Source organism: Sprattus sprattus (assembly GCF_963457725.1).
Source record: "Sprattus sprattus genome assembly, chromosome: 20".
Taxonomy (NCBI): domain Eukaryota; kingdom Metazoa; phylum Chordata; class Actinopteri; order Clupeiformes; family Clupeidae; genus Sprattus; species Sprattus sprattus.
The window spans coordinates 21,389,164-21,405,169 of NC_137918.1; the positions used below are offsets into that span (position 1 = coordinate 21,389,164).

Below are 16,006 nucleotides of genomic sequence, written 5' to 3' on the forward strand. Positions count from 1 at the left end.
ATGCAAACCTCCTATTTATAGTGCCTGCCATAGAGAAAGGGACACGGCGAAATGTATTGATCAAAGCGAGAAACGGGTGTCATGCTGTCCTATAGATCCCTACAGAATGGTCCCAGAGTTGACAAAAGGGAGTGTGGTGGAAGCAGAGGTGGCTGGAAAAAGCCCCTTTCTTGTCAATGTCAAACGCACTGATGTTAGCATTTAGTGTGGGACTTGAATGCAATGTTACACCTCGACAACTGGTCCAAGGCTTATGGTGATACCAGCATCCTGAACATAGGCTATAATAAGCTGTTTAATGTATTGGAAAAAAAACAGGGTGTTGTTCAATGTCAAGCGTTTTGGTACATCAGGGCAGGTGGCCTGAGTGAAGCCATCGCTGGAATCGTTTTCCATTTCGAGAAATTCTGGTAGTCTCCAAGGGACTCTGTTTGCCTTAGCAAGTGCTTTATATAGTGTTGTGTGTTTGCAACAGCAACTGCAAAAGGTGTGTACTGGTCCACACATCCCTGAGCCTCCAAGGGACACTGTTTGCCTTAGCAAGTGCTTTATATAGTGTTGTGTGTTTGCAACAGCAACTGCAAAAGGTGTGTACTGGTCCACACATCCCTGAGCCTCCAAGGGACACTGTTTGCCTTAGCAAGTGCTTTATATAGTGTTGTGTGTTTGCAACAGCAACTGCAAAAGGTGTGTACTGGTCCACACATCCCTGAGCAAGACTGCCGTGACGACCCTGCTAGCCTTATATAGAAGTTAGCCCTATCAGGATGAGGACATGCGGGAGCTCTGTTTTATTATAAGCTTCAGTGATATTACAAAGCATCTTACTGTGTGTGTTGCATCCAAGTTTACTGTACCTGTACCCATCAGTGTAGGTGCTATGATACAGTGACAAAAGGGAATTGGGCTCCTTAAGCAATATAGTACGAGTGCGAGTGGGATAGGAAAGGGATATTCCCACGGGTGGTGTTCGGCCGTAGCCACGGAGGCCGGAGGCTCTCTCGTCCAATCAGAAACAGCTAAATAACGCGATAGGACCCAATTGTTTTATAATAAGAAGAAAACACCGTATGGTGACCAGTTTGTGTGGTCGAAGGGCAGATGCACCTCTTGCTAGGCTCTCCATTTCATATGAAAGCAATAAAAGGGGGCCAGCTGGAAGGAAGGCAGACACCAGAATGATAATTCAGTCTTCATTACTGATGTTTACAAAAGCCATGGTTGTTGTGTGCTAACGACCTGCTGAGTGTGTCATGACCGATGACTAGATAGGACAAGTCAATAATTTCCTCAGATACAGTCAGAACATTTTGTAACATGTCAAACATCGCTGTATGTTTTTCAGAGAGATCTCTTCTCTGTCAAACCCTTTATATTGTGTGTTTTCTTTTAGACTCATTAGAGAACCCAAACCCAAATAATTCCTAATATTTTTTCTGTCAATTATTGTTATCATGTATGGATACCATCAGGTATATATGAACACGGAATGTATAAACCTAGCACACCCCTCTCACAAGAATGTGTGGGTTTTCCTTCTATCAGTAATGTGCACATCATAAGGGACTGTACAAAATGACTCACTAGTGATCCTCTCCGACAATGGACAAGGTCATAAAATCATGGTTCATGGTCTCTCCTGACACACATTGCCACAGCACATAGTTGTTAATTCATGATTCTAATTCTTTCGAAATCACATAAAGTTTTTTAAGGTTTTAAGTTAAGTAAGGTTTTTAACTTGTTTTGAAATGATTACCTGCTGAGAAGAGCAACATCAGAAACGCTCGCCATTCTCTCCAGATTCCTGAAAGGCTGTGAAACTTGAGGTCCCCCCAGGGTTCCCCCGCTTGGGATGGTGCGTAGCTTTGGCCTTCCTTGTAGCAGCAGCAGTTGAAGCAGTTGGCATCAGTGAATGAAATAGCTGAGATTTCTTTTGAGTCATAGTGGGCCAGTAGGACTGGGTTCTCCACAGCTGTTGCGCAGCAAGTTCATTCCTCAAAGTCCATCGAGCTTACCGGACACATTTTTGTAATTTCTCTCACCGGGCACGGATGCACTTGTAAGAGTACTTTGAAGGTGTTCAGACGTTTTTTTAATATATTACTACAGGACACATTAAATGGTTATAAAGGGCTGACATGTTGGATATCCTGGATCTAGGTGTTTCTCTCATTCTAATAAGAGGTCTTTATACCATCATAGGTCTGTGCTTGTGATAATGTGGTCCATCTTTCTACATGCTGCAATTTAAGAATACCCAATCTTCCGATTATAAATAGCACGGGTTTAGTTTCCAATTTAAATGTGCCAAGATGTCGTCCTTCTCGATTCCCATGCTTGAACAAGCATCCAGCTGTTGCTGAGATGGTTATCGGCCACCCTAGCTTTCGCAGCAGGGCACTTGAGAGCTGATATTGGTTTCCGTTCCCACCCCCACCCTCTGGTGTAATTTGGGTAAAGTGATCTGGACCTGCCCACCTCAGCTATGCCACATCCCTGTCCACTGGAGCGTGTGCCAGTTGCTGCCCACGCATCATTTTTTTTTCTTCTTGTGAAGGCGCCCTTGTTGTTGTTCAGGCATGTGAATTGTGAAAGGCTCAGATTTTTAACACATAAAGTAGATGAAATCTCTGAGAATACTCATGGGACTTTTTTTTAAACCTGTTCTATTGGGGTGCACATGTGTGACTACATGTTGCTCTGATAGCCTTTGGGTGTGTTTGTGTGTGCGTGTGTGTGGTTGTGGTGGTGGGGGGCTGTGCGCAATGTGACACTCTACCAAGCCCTGGCCTTTGGAGCTGCCCTAGGTGGGTGCAGATTGCCTCCCAGCAGTCATATGTCTTCATGAGACAGAAAACACCCTCTCACTTTACCACTCATCCCCATTTCCAGGGGGTTTGGATACAAATGAGCACACTATTTTTAAGACCCCCACTTTAAGCCCCCACTCTCCCTAACCTGCCTGTGGAGGGCACCCGCAACTCCAGGTTTAGGCATTTACCTTTTGGTAGATAGAAATCTCTGATGTAGTCTTTTCACCAAACCTCACAAGACTTGCTCTCCATCTTTTTTACTTTTTAAGCCCTAGTCTGCAGCCACACCTAATGTGCTTTTAAAGCAAAACTTCTGAACTGCCACAGACAGTCACCCAGACACAGCCATCGCTGAGAGACTGACTTGACTAGGGACTGCAGATGGAAATGATTTAGGAGCTTAATCTGGGAGATGAATGTATTTTGTCCATGGTCCCTGATATACATACATTTAATTAAGTTTAATTAAGTTTAGTAAGTGTTGTACAATCAAAACACACCTTGTTTCCCCTTCATCTTCCTGCTGTGAGGAATCTGCCTCTTGAGAACTCAAACTCAGGGGCAATACCAAAGTGTCTGGTCCTAATGGAAGGAGGGAGGGGAAGGTCACCGTAAGGATGAGAGGGGAGAGTGAAGCTCTGTCAGCAGGGTCTGATGTGTAAAACATCCCCTCTGCTGGCTGGATCAGTCCCCTCTTATTTTCACTTTTCCACGCCTACTCCCTTGCTACTGAAAACCTGAAGAACCTTTGGCAGTAATGATACCCTTTTCATAATTTGCATCCTAAGAAATCTCACTTTCCTTTTGTGTCTTCACGGCTGAGACACCTATGGGTAGCACAGTCGACCTTATCCCTTTAATATCGCCCAGACATACAACAATGAAAATAAACTTTGTTTTATTCCATACCCGCTCTTTAAATAGCCTGCTTGTCCCCTCACCTGTCAGTCACCTTGCTGCACAGAGTGTTGTTTGTGTGTTGGTTCTAATGATGAGAGTCCTCCTCACTTAGAGCCCCCAGACAGCTGATGTATCCTCCTGCCTCCTCCTCCTCCCTCTTCCCCCTCTGTCCTCCCTGCCTCCCAGCACTGAGGACTGTTGGCCTCCTGTGAGACTTGATGGGATTCCATTGCCCTCGGGCTGCAAATAACCAAGAGGGAGAAGGCATCTGCTCAGAGCTATTCTGAGCAGACCCTTTCTGGGGCAGGAGAGAATGACAGTCAACCACTTCTCTGCTCTAGCAGTGCCTGTGTTATATGACACAGTATTGCCTTAATGCTGTCTTTTTGGTTTTTTATTTGTATCATCACATGATCAAGTTGCCCTGAAGCAACTCACAATTCTAGAAGTGTCCATCACATAAACTGCGTGAACAGATTGCTAAGCATGCTCTCACACAATCTCTCTCAAGACCTTTTGGAATCATATGAGCAACATTTAAATGTATGGAAAGTTGTAAATCAGCATCAAAGGCGTCGCTGATAAGCCAGCAGACCTGGTCGGCATGCCCAGCGTTAGACCGTCGGGTGAGTCAAATTGGTCTCGGCCCGCAAGAGCGCCAGCTGGAGGTCCGTGATCCTATGTGAGCCTGAGGATGCTCAGTGCAGTGCAGGGTCTGGTCACCGCCACGCTGCCGTGCTGTGTGACCACCTGCCGCAAGGCTGCCGAGAGGTGCTGACATTTCCCACTGGGCCGGGAGGCTTTCTCCTTCCTTCGGAATGTGTCACAGGCCCGCAGGCTTCGCCTTGTTCCCAGAGAGGGTAACTGAAGATGGGCTAACAGGGCTCAAAGTATCAGCTTGTACCAAGCATGTCATCTGCAAAGCAACAGCTCAGAAAGACACTGTACAGAGAAAGAGAGAGGTAGAGGTATTTGAACGTCTTGTGTTTGCTAAAGAGGCTTTTCAGACCGAACCTAGCCGATAGACTAACTATTAATGTTAAGCATTAGGCTATGTTTGCTATTGACTACAGGATGGCCAAACTTGCTTGCCATCTTCCCTAAATAGATTCACCGTTTTAGTTAGTCTAAAGTGGTATTACCACAGAGGGCAGGCCACAGCTATCTGTTTAGCTTGCTAACTTCAGCAGATATGACCGTACACTACATTTACGCTTTTGACCTTACTTACATTTTTTTTTACTAGTTTATATGTTATTGGTATTTGTAGTTAATTTGGAATGGAAAATGCAAGCTTTAACATTCACTTTGTGATGAAAAATATTTTTAAAATGTGGTCAGCAAGATAGTATGTTTGGTTCAGCACTTCATACTAGCCTCTGTGTTAATCTCTGTGTTAGTCTGCTCATAAAAAGCACCACTGATGTTTTGTGTCAGGAAGCAGAGGGGCTTAGACTGGTCCAATCAGTTGTAGGTATTTGTACCCTTGTTTTGTAACCAGGTTTCCAGGCGGCCACCCCTACAATAACAAGGCCAACCAAGCTCTCCATCACGTTCTGTTTATTTATCCATTGACCGTAACTAGGTAACCGCTGTGACTGCACACCAGATTCCTTGCAGTTTAGCTCATTAGAAATTCAGATATTAGATGTATCCACCTCCCTCATTGATCTTAAGTGTCCGTGGTCGATTTGAGTAGGGCTTGTGTAGCCTGGTGTTTGTTTCGACATTGCATTTCTCCCTCATCTACACACATGCACACCTATACACAGCTGTCCCCAGTTCGCCCCCGTTCTGGGCACTCATCCCAGTCTGGTAATGCGAGTCGCTAAACGTTGTGTCTGGTCCCCCCCGTTCCCAACATCGGGAACAGCTATCCATCCCTGAATACTTGGTCTCCTTCGGCTGTCCTCCATGCTTGGTTTTAATTGGGACATCAGTGGAGTGGAGGGAGGCGGAGAGCGAGCGAGGGGTTGGATGGCTGTCTGTAATTGATGCGACTGTCTGCATGGTTTGTTTAATCTGAGGGGCTGAACCCTCAGTCCTGTGCTCCATGTGTGGTCTGGCTGGCACAAACACAAGGCCCCTGCACACTGCACCTCCCCCCCACCCACCCCATCACTAGGACATTACTCAGCTGAGTGCTATGGATGCAAGACATTGCAACGGTCATAAGGTCTAGGGAGCTGGAACGTGATGCCCTCGGCCACCGGCCACCTGTAGTGATTCAAGATTTAGGGATGAGACTCCTTCACCTTGTTCTTCTCCTCACTATGGTTATAGTTGACATGCGTTATGTGATGCCCTGTTGTCATGTGATGCCCTGCTATCATGTAAAATGTATCTATTTTACATCTATGGAACGTTTACTTATTTATCTACTTAGTTACCCCCCCCCCCCCTTTTTTTTCTTTCTTTCCTACTGTGAGGCGCATTGTGTTACCTTTGTGTATGAAATGCGCCGTACAAATAAAGTTTGATTTGTTTTGATTTATAGTTACTCAACCACAGTCTGAAGAGTACGAATACCCTGCTTTTAGTACGCAGAAGAGCTTGTCTGTGTTCGTAAGTTGTGTCGACCCAATCTCAATGGGTTCTCCAGAGGGCTCTCTTGATTTGTGATTACATGACTGCTTGTCCGCACCAAAGCCTTTGTAGGTTAGTTAGATTGAATTTTCCTTCCTTATGACTTTCAATCGGTCTCCAACAGTGCTTGTTTGGAGCGGCTGAAGTGTCAAACGGGTGCCACATTTATGCCAGCAGGCTGTGCAGAGTACAAATGCCACATCAACAGCCGCTCCCATCTTGAGCCACACTTGCGCCTTCACCAGTCAACATTTGTAGTACTAGTTAAATGCCCTCTGCACCCCAAAGAATACATTCCAGTGTATAAGGTCACAACTTGGCACCAAATGCCAGTCTTGCCCATGCCTGGCATTTGTGTTTGCTTAGGCCTGTGTAGCATTTATGAAAAGGGCAACATAAATGGTGCAGATGTCCAAACGCGACGTGCTCTCCATGTCAAACGTGAGACCTGGGATCCTGTGGCTTCGACCCAGCCCCAAACATGTAGAAAAGAGGAACACATTAGCACCAATTTTATCTGCAAACTCTAGCTATCCCTGGTCACTCACTTGACGAGGATAGAATGCACAGGGCATTTGAATTTGAAATGGTTGGTTTTTTAGATGTTACAGCAGATTTTTGGGTCCAAACTAGTACGGCGCAGAGTGTCCCGGCTTCTTTGAAAGCACTTCCTCCTCTAGAGATAGAAGAGGTCCTTCTGTCCGGCAGGCTCTTCAGGGTACGCATCTGCATAACAGTACACTAAAGTGCCTCTTCACTTGCTCTGCAGCTGCCACCCTCAGTGGGGTTTGCAGTGCTGTCGTGTTCACATCATACTTATGGGATTGAGGTGTGTGAATCGTCATTGTGTGCTCGTGCTTTGTGTGTCTCCTTATGCAAGTAGAAAGCATGATTCTGAGTGTGTGTGTGTGTGTGTGTGTGTGTGTGTGTGTGTGGATTTGTTCCTGGCATAATGCCCATCGGAGGTGGGCTTTCTACTCTTCTGCACAGAACGGGGCCCTTATCTATTCCTCTGATCCACACATAAGCACACATCCACTCACACCTTGAAGCAACCAACTGATGGAAAAAAAATAACATTTAGCATTCAGTGTGAAAGGAGTGGTTGGATAATCACAGCAGTGCTCCTTTTATGAAGCAGATCAAAGCGAGCAGACAGCCCCTCTCAAGTGCTATTGAGGGTTTCTGTAGGTTTTTAGTTCTCTTCACACTCCTGCCAGTTAGGGCCCAGCAGAAGGTCTCTGAACGCTCTGAGTAGAATCCCTCTTCAAAGGGAGATTTTAGGTCCATTATACACAAGTGCAAACCTCCAGAGGATGCTAGCGAGAGCGAGAAACTGCATAAACACATCAAGAATGTGCTGAAGATTTGTTATTGGGCCCCAGTGATAGCCCGGCTTACCTTACCTTACCTACCATGTTTGGAATGCACTCGTCCAGTCTGGACCAAGGGGGAAACCTGACTCGGGGCTGGCCAGATTGATCAGGAGGCCGCATCATGTGGGAAGTGGCATGCTGGCATTCTCCTCACCTATTTATAAAACTGGCTGAGGAGTCTGGCATGTTGGCATGTTGAATAGCATTCCTCACTCACCTCGTTACCTGAGGTTTGCAGCACCTTTACACACACACACACACACACACACGCACACAACCATGTATGTTTTCCACGTGCATCTCTCTCGTCACCTGCACGTGGACGTCAGCTCTGTGAGTAGGACTAAAGGCGGGGAGGAACATGAAGGTCATTATTTAGGCTGTTTCTACAGTTGAGCCTTATGCTGTTAACTGTGTATAACATCAGCAGGGCAGTACAGGAGGAAGGTATTAGTAGGGATAGGCGCCCTCTACTTCCAAAAAATAAATGCGTTTTTCGGGTGCGAGTTAAAGGATGTTAACTTTGAGTAGAATAAAACCGCACTCTCAAGCTTTTCTCATTGATATTAAGACCAGTTTATTTCCAGACGCGTTTCGGCCTAAGCCATCGTCAGTTTGTGGTTGTACAGGAGGAAGACAGATGGTTGTGTTTTTTTCTATGTGATGACATTCACACGTGTATCCTATGAATGTATCCTAGTGACTCAGCAGGCTATACATAGTGTCCTGTTTTCCTGCCTCCTGTAATACTGATCGGACCAGATTGGCATCTGTCCATCCCAGGTGAGCCTGGTCCGCTTGAGACCAGACCTGGAACTCTAGTCAGGACTCAACCAATCTCTAAAATGCACCAATGGACCTAAACTAAACCAGACTTTTTGGTGATCATTATGGTGATCATTATGCCCTGCAGATAAAGTGCTGAACATCTGGCTGAGGAGTCTGGCATGTTGGCATGTTGAATAGCATTCCTCACTCACCTCGTTACCTGAGGTTTGCAGCACCTTTACGCACACACACACACACACACACACACACACACACACACACACACACACACACACAACCATGTATGTGTACACCACGTGCATCTCTCTCGTCACCTGCATGTGGACGTCAGCTCTGTGAGTAGGACTAAAGGCGGTGAGGAACATGAAGGTCATTATTTAGGCTGTTTCTGCAGTTGAGCCTTATGCTGTTAACTGTGTATAACATCAGCAGGGCAGTACAGTACAGGAGGAAGACAGATGGCTGCGTTTTTCTATGTGATGACATTCACACACGTATCCTATGAATGTATCCTAGTGACTCAGCAGGCTATACATAGTGTCCTGTTTTCCTGCCTTCCTGCTTAATGATCGGACCAGATTGGCATCTGTCCATCCAAGGTGAGCCTGGTCCGCTTCGGACCAGCCCAGAAACTCTAGTCAGGACTCAACCAATCTCTTAAATGCACCAATGGACCTAATCTTAACTAGACTGCTATCCTATCTGGGGAGCTTCTGAAGATTTTTTGTGATCATTATGCCCTGCAGATAAAGTGCTGAACATCGTCTCTGCTGTAATTCCCATTCATCATTCATGGTCAGCAGAGCTGCCTTGTCTAGGTTCTCCTTTAGACAGTGTGTAACCAGCTTCCTCCTGAGCAATCCTTCTTTCTAGCCTTCCCCTTCATGGAACAGCACCATTCCTGACTAAAAATGGGTTGCCTGTGTTTGCATCCTGGCCTAACTGTGGATGCACTGCTACAGTGGTTCAACCCGTCATTTAGTTCAGAGTCAGATGGATGACTGGGAAGAGGAAGCCTCCTGCTTGGCCTGCTCCTGTACTTTATCAGGCACTTACAGAATGGCCTGGACAGCTCCTGTACTATATCAGGCACTCACAGAATGGCCTGGACAGTGCAGTTATGTGAGCAGAAAACCAAGCAAGTGGGCAGATGCCAGGACCAAAGCTAGGCAGATGTTTTCTTAATGGTTTCCTCAATCTTTAGTGTCATTTTCCCCTCACGGTGCCTTTCCAGCTCGTATGTATGGAGGTGTATGATAATTACTGCTGTTACGTTGACTTACCTGTGTCAGATGTGTGACTCGGAGCACTGTTTCACAGCATCATATGCTCGTGTATGATGGCATCATCCTGGTGTGTCAGCCATCTGTCCTGTGGCTCATGGCAGGTTGTATCTCGTTCTGATGACCATAACTCAGCTTCCATTTAGCCCATTGCTAAATGAGCACATTCCTTAGCGCTTTAAGAAGCAACACTTGGGCATCTCGTGGGGTGTGTTCCCCTGTTTATGTTATCGGTATTTTTGCACAGTTTCCTAATATTCCTGTTCTTAACTAAAAGTAAATCTTGTTTTGAAAGATGTATTTCGGAGATATCTGCACAGAACCGTGTCTGTGTTGAACATCTGTGCACTTGAAGAAGTTTCAGTGACATTTTCTTCTCATTCTCTGCCCACAAAGAGATAGAATCCTTCCCTTGCTGAGCAGGTTTATCATGCTCTCATGCTTAATGGGGTCTGAATTAGTTTACTTTTGGCAGTGATTTTTAATTAAGAAATTGTAATTAGGAATTGATTGGGCCTACCCCTGCCAAGGTATGGTGTTCTTGTCCCCCAGAAGGAGAAGCTTCAGGGAAACATTGATTGATTTCACACTGATCCTGCTGGATACAAGAACAAGAGTTTTACCTTTTTAATTGCATGGGCTGCTTATCAACCCTATCAAATGAGACTCAGACGTTTTTACTAGTTCAAATCATGTATTGGTGTTTTACAATGATGGACACCCTTTGATCTTTAGATAAGACACATTTTGCATTGAAGATCAAGATATTGCAGCGAGCTTTGCTGTTGGTAGAGTGAAAAGCGACTAGCTTGTCAGTGAAAAATCTGATAAAACAACAAAATATGGAATGGACAATTCGCAACTTCTATGTTCTATGAGATGTGCCTGGGGGATGGTATTCAATATATTTGTATCATTAATCTCCACTTTTCAATAAAGATCTTGAACAGAAAGGGATATCTTTAAGCTTACAGTATTTTCGTAATAAGCTGATAGGCTGAACTGACCCTCACTAAATTACCCCAATGTTGTTGCCGTTACTGGCAAGTAAGCAAAATCCGGAAGGAATGTACAACCCCGTTTTCATCTGCTTTAGCTTCTGTTAATTAGGTTCTAAAGTTTTATTTTAAAGCACTTGGAGCAACGGAGAAACTTTGAGGCTAATTATTCCAAAGTTTCGGCTCACGTACCCAAATCCCCGACGCGAGGATCACCACTGCTTTTGCTTTTCATGCCCTCAGACATCCAGAATATCTTACTGAGGCAGTGCATGTTTGTTGTCCTTTCTAGTCCAACATGAGAGAGAAGGGAGCAGAAGAGAACAAGAGGATGGAGAGACATCCCTTCTCCCTTCTTGGGTAATGTTTAGACACAGCAGGGTGGATCATCCCTCCAGCAGTCACACAGTGTGTGAGGATGGCTGTGTTCGTTGAGCTCTTTGTTTTTTTGTGACGGCGGATATGCACTTTCCTATCATCCCCCTCTGCTTTGAGATCCTTGTTCTCCTTTTTGTGTTTCACAAAAACACACACCACCCTGTAGCATCCCCTGTGTCCACCTAGCCCCTTTGTCCAGCAGTGCTGAAAGATATCTATGTTGAGTAAGCACGGTTGTTGTGGTTGTTGTAGTCTTTTATTTAGGAGCGGGGCATACGAGTGGTTACCAAAGAACTCAAACAAATGTATTCCAGCTAGAAGACAGACTTTGAAATCAAAACCTCACATGTATAAAATAAAAAAAGGTTTTCTGTCCTTTGCAGTGTAAATACACACCCCTTAATCTCCAGCAGCTTTAGCCCAGACCAGCAGCCCTGCAGAAAGCTGTGGGATGGGCTGAGGCGGGCTATAAAACATGGTGACATTTTTACTGCCCACACCTCAGTGGCTCTATTCTCCATACCCAGGCGTCATAGGGCTGCCCTGTGGGTGATGTATTGGACAGGACAGGGCCACGCACAACGGTCAGCCAGAAAAACCTCAGGGACTCCGACACCAGTCCGGGATGAGGCAGTGATATGGCAGCCTTCATTTATCTTGTCTGCTGCTGTTATGGTGTGACAGGGCCCTGGCCCCGTCTCCTTGTGTGGCCCAGCTGCCTCCGTCCTCCCTGTGACGGGACAAGGGCACAGAGTCGCCCAAAATCCTGTGCCCACAGCAGCACCGCACTCGCCCAAGAGCCTGTGCCCACAGCAGCACCACGCTGGGAGACAGGCAGGGAAAGGCTGCAGCTTTGGCTGCCCTGCATGTTTGGAAAGGCATCAGACTGGTACTTCCTCCTCTTACCTCCAACACTGTTATTGAGTGAGGGCACAGCTAGTTCGAAACTTCATGTTTGGAAAGGCATCAGACTGGTACTTCCTCCTCTTAACAGTCAGTGTTGGAGGTACTGAGTGAGGGCGCAGCTAGTTAGAAACTTCAGTTGCTGTAGATTGGTATATGCTCCAGCAGGGCATATGCATACAGATATACACATACACACACGGATATCTCTCTCTCTCTCTCACACATACTCTCTCTCACACACTCACTCTCTCTCACTCTGTCTCTCTATCTATCTACCTATTTATCTATCTATCTATCTAGCTATCTCTCTCTCTCTTGCATTCACTCATTCATTTTTTCCCCCACACCCACTACAGACTCACTTGCTCAGTCAGACACTTGCTCGCTCAGGACCCAGTCTGCATTCAGATACCCCCATCAGCATGCCAGGTGCCCTGCCTCGTTGTTTATCTCGCTTCGCTCTGTCAACTTCCATCTCTCCTTGTCTTCAGTCACACCCATCCACAGAAGAAGGAGAGCAGGAGGACTATCCTGAATACTGATTACACTTCTCTTACTTACTGATTACACTTAAGATACACACTGATTACACTTAACGTACACACTGATTACACTTAAGGTACACACTGATTACACTTAACTTACACACTGATCACACTTAACGTACTCACTGATTACACTTAACGTACACACTGATTACACTTAAGATACACACTGATTACACTTAACGTACACACTGATTACACTTAAGGTACACACTGATTACACTTAACTTACACACTGATTACACTTAACTTACACACTGATTACACTTAACGTACTCACTGATTACACTTAACGTACTCACTGATAACACTTAACGTACTCACTGATAACACTTAACGTACTCACTGATAACACTTAACATTCTGATTACACTTCACTTACTCATCGTGTTTCCACCCCCTTTCCAGCAGTCCTACCCTAAGAGTCTGGATCCATTATTAGAACTTTCCAGGCTGACATCCCACGTCACTCCGGCCCATTTTATTTTCTTTCTGGCCTCTCGTATGATGAACAGCTCATTCCACGACGCTGTCCCCATATTGAATTTACAGCTGTCCTGCAATGATATGACACCCCGTAATAAGTAATGGGATAGCTGTTTTGGGTTGAGGAGTAAACTCTGAAGGGCACCAAGTTAGTGAGTGACACGCTCACTTGCCCTGTGGTGGAATGGGGCCCTTGGCTTAACTGGTGACCTTTTATCAGTCGGCCAAGATTAATTATTCATCGAAACCAGCGTCAACACTGCAGTAATATGGTTGACACCCCGATATTCCTTTATTTGGAAGCATATTTACATGATTAAGAAAATGTCAGGACATAAATAGTTTCCTTATGTTGTGCTATTTATTCAGTGTGCTCATGCGAAAGCCCACTGAGTTAATTTGCGATTAGTCTCTGTGAGCATTATTAAAAGCCCCCCTGCACATGAACAGTCACCCTGATGATGGCACTGAAAGGTGTTTATGGGCACAGTGAGTCATCGCTCCCAAAGAAAATGGACGTCTAACAGCGGAGGCAGCCATTATCTCAATGAAAGCATAGAGACGGCCAGTGCTCTCCTTCTGATGTGTTTGTGAATGTGTTTACCGTCTCTGTTGATGGAGCAGACAGGCAGGGGTCGTCGTGGTGACTAATGACTCTCCTTTTTTCTTCTCTCTTCCATGTTTCTTCGACTGGCTCTGTGGGGTTCTTGTCATTCAGGTAAGAAGACAACTTTCTTATTGCACAAACAAATAGCCCGTTAGTAATTAGTAATTTTACAAACACATTTTTTTTTGGGGGGGGGGTCTGGTTTTTTTTTTCTTGGCTTTAATCACACACTATAAACTGAAGGGCACCACTCTTGTTACCAGTTCAGAGCTGTGCACTGCCTATGCTTCAACAGTAGGTGGCAGTGCACCCCAGTTGGAAGTTGAATCCATTAGACAGCAGTTGAGCACCCCACCCCATTCCTCTCAACACTCCAGCATCTCCAAACTTGCCAGCTCATAGCGGCACTAACCTATCCACCACGTCGCTGTCTTTTGCCCTCATTTGTCTAACTTGCTGATTAGCGATTCTCTAAACAGGCCCTTTTAATGAGCAGTGGATTACGAGTTGTTTGTGTTGGTGTGCTCAGCAGAGCATGTGATTGGACTAAAAATCTGACTTGCCAGTGGGCATCCCTTCTAGCCATCGTTTGGTTTGGCCTGATTCCAAACCTAGGCACTACACTCAGGCGTGAGTTTACAACGGCCGTTTTTCCTCAAGAGAGGAATGGCCTGCTGAAATCTCTGACCAGAAGTGCACTGCATGACTGTGTGTAGGCAGGTGTGCACACTTACACCCCGAAAAGGGGCCGAAACGCGTCTGTGGAAATAAACTGGTCTTAATATTAATGAGAAAAGCTTGAGAGTGCGGTTTTATTCTTCTCCTAGCACACACACACCCCCACATGCACACAGCTGCTGTCGCTAATCATCCGATGCTGTCATAGAGCAGATAGTATTGATAACTGCATTGCAGTGGTAAAAGTGTGTATATTCGTCCCACGTGGTGCTCTGGCAGAGCTGAAGAAGTGGGGAACTGGCCTTTTCCTGGTATGAATTTACAATGGTGAATCTTCAAATGAAAGCGATCTGCACTAATGGCTGCTTTTCTCGAGATGATGAAATAATTTTATCTTAGGAGTATCCGTTCAATACCACTCAGTTTCTGTACTTAGAGAACCTTTCTAAGTACTTCAGTCATGCTCTCTCAAGGGGATTCCTTCATAGGACTGTTTTTACCAACTGAATTGCATATTGCTGTTCCTTTAAAGAGTGTAACACTCCCTAAATTCTGTTGAATATCATTCCAGTAGGTACTGCTGTTTGCTGCCGCTGGTATTGACTGATGCTGCATATTACACATGATTGAGGGCAAAACAAGAGTGCGTGGCATCGTCTGCAGAGGGTCTGTGCTTTTGTGATTAGTCATGGCGGCTGAACTGTTGTGTTTGCGCTGCTCTCCTCAGCTGCAGGTGGAGAGGCCATCTGATTACAGCACGGCATCATCACAGAGAGGCATGACATGACTCATCCACACACACACACACACACACACACACACACACACACACACAGACACACACACAAGGGCAGATAGAACAGAGAGAGGGCCATGCCTGTCGGGTTGGGGCTCACTACCAACTGAGGCATTCTGTCGGCAGGCTGTAGGAGGGGGTGTCCTGTCCTCCGGCACACAGTCTGGCGCTAAATGAAACAAAACTACCCCTCTCCAAAGCGGAAGGGCCAGAAGATGCCGGCTGCTTCCACCCCTGTCTTAACGGGAAGATGCCGGCTGCTTCCATCCCTGTCTTAACGGGAAGATGCCGGCTGCTTCCATCCCTGTCTTAACGGGAAGATGTCGGCTGCTTCCATCCCTGTCTTAACGGGAAGATGCCGGCTGCTTCCATCCCTGTCTTACTGGGAAGGTTAGAGGCGCTGCTGAGTGCCTCCGGTGGGACTTGTCCTTCAGGAATCTGGGCCAGTTTTCAGTTAGCGGCAGACAGGACTGAGCCCATCCCTCTGAGCTAACCCTTCCCCCCAATCCCCATCCTCCTCTGGCCAGCCCGCCTGTATAAAATATCACCTGATGGATTAAAATCCGCACCAGCCAAATTGAATGGGCAAGTTCAGCACAAGAGCAGCAAGACAGTTTTATACTCTCTAAGATATAAGAAGGCCCACTCTTTTTTTTCCCTCTCCTTTTTCGTTCTCTACGCAGTTATTGCGCCAAGCCTCTGCGGTGTCGCTGACCTCTGTTGCCTAGCCGGCAAACAGGCATGCTATTCGTTGCTAGATGTCTTGGTCATGACTTGTGAACCAGGCTGACATTTGTGAAATAAGATGAAAACTTATCAGCAGTTAGGCAGGTAACACGTGTGTGTGTGTGTGTGTGTGTGT

The 16,006-nt window shown here is 45.9% G+C and overlaps 1 protein-coding gene across 2 annotated transcripts in view; it reads left to right on the forward strand.

Annotated features, from left to right (window-relative positions):
• The window catches only part of fbxw7 (F-box and WD repeat domain containing 7), a 68,680-nt gene that overhangs the window by 1,231 nt on the left and 51,443 nt on the right, over window positions 1–16,006 (forward strand). The gene's annotated exons all lie outside the window — the stretch shown is intronic.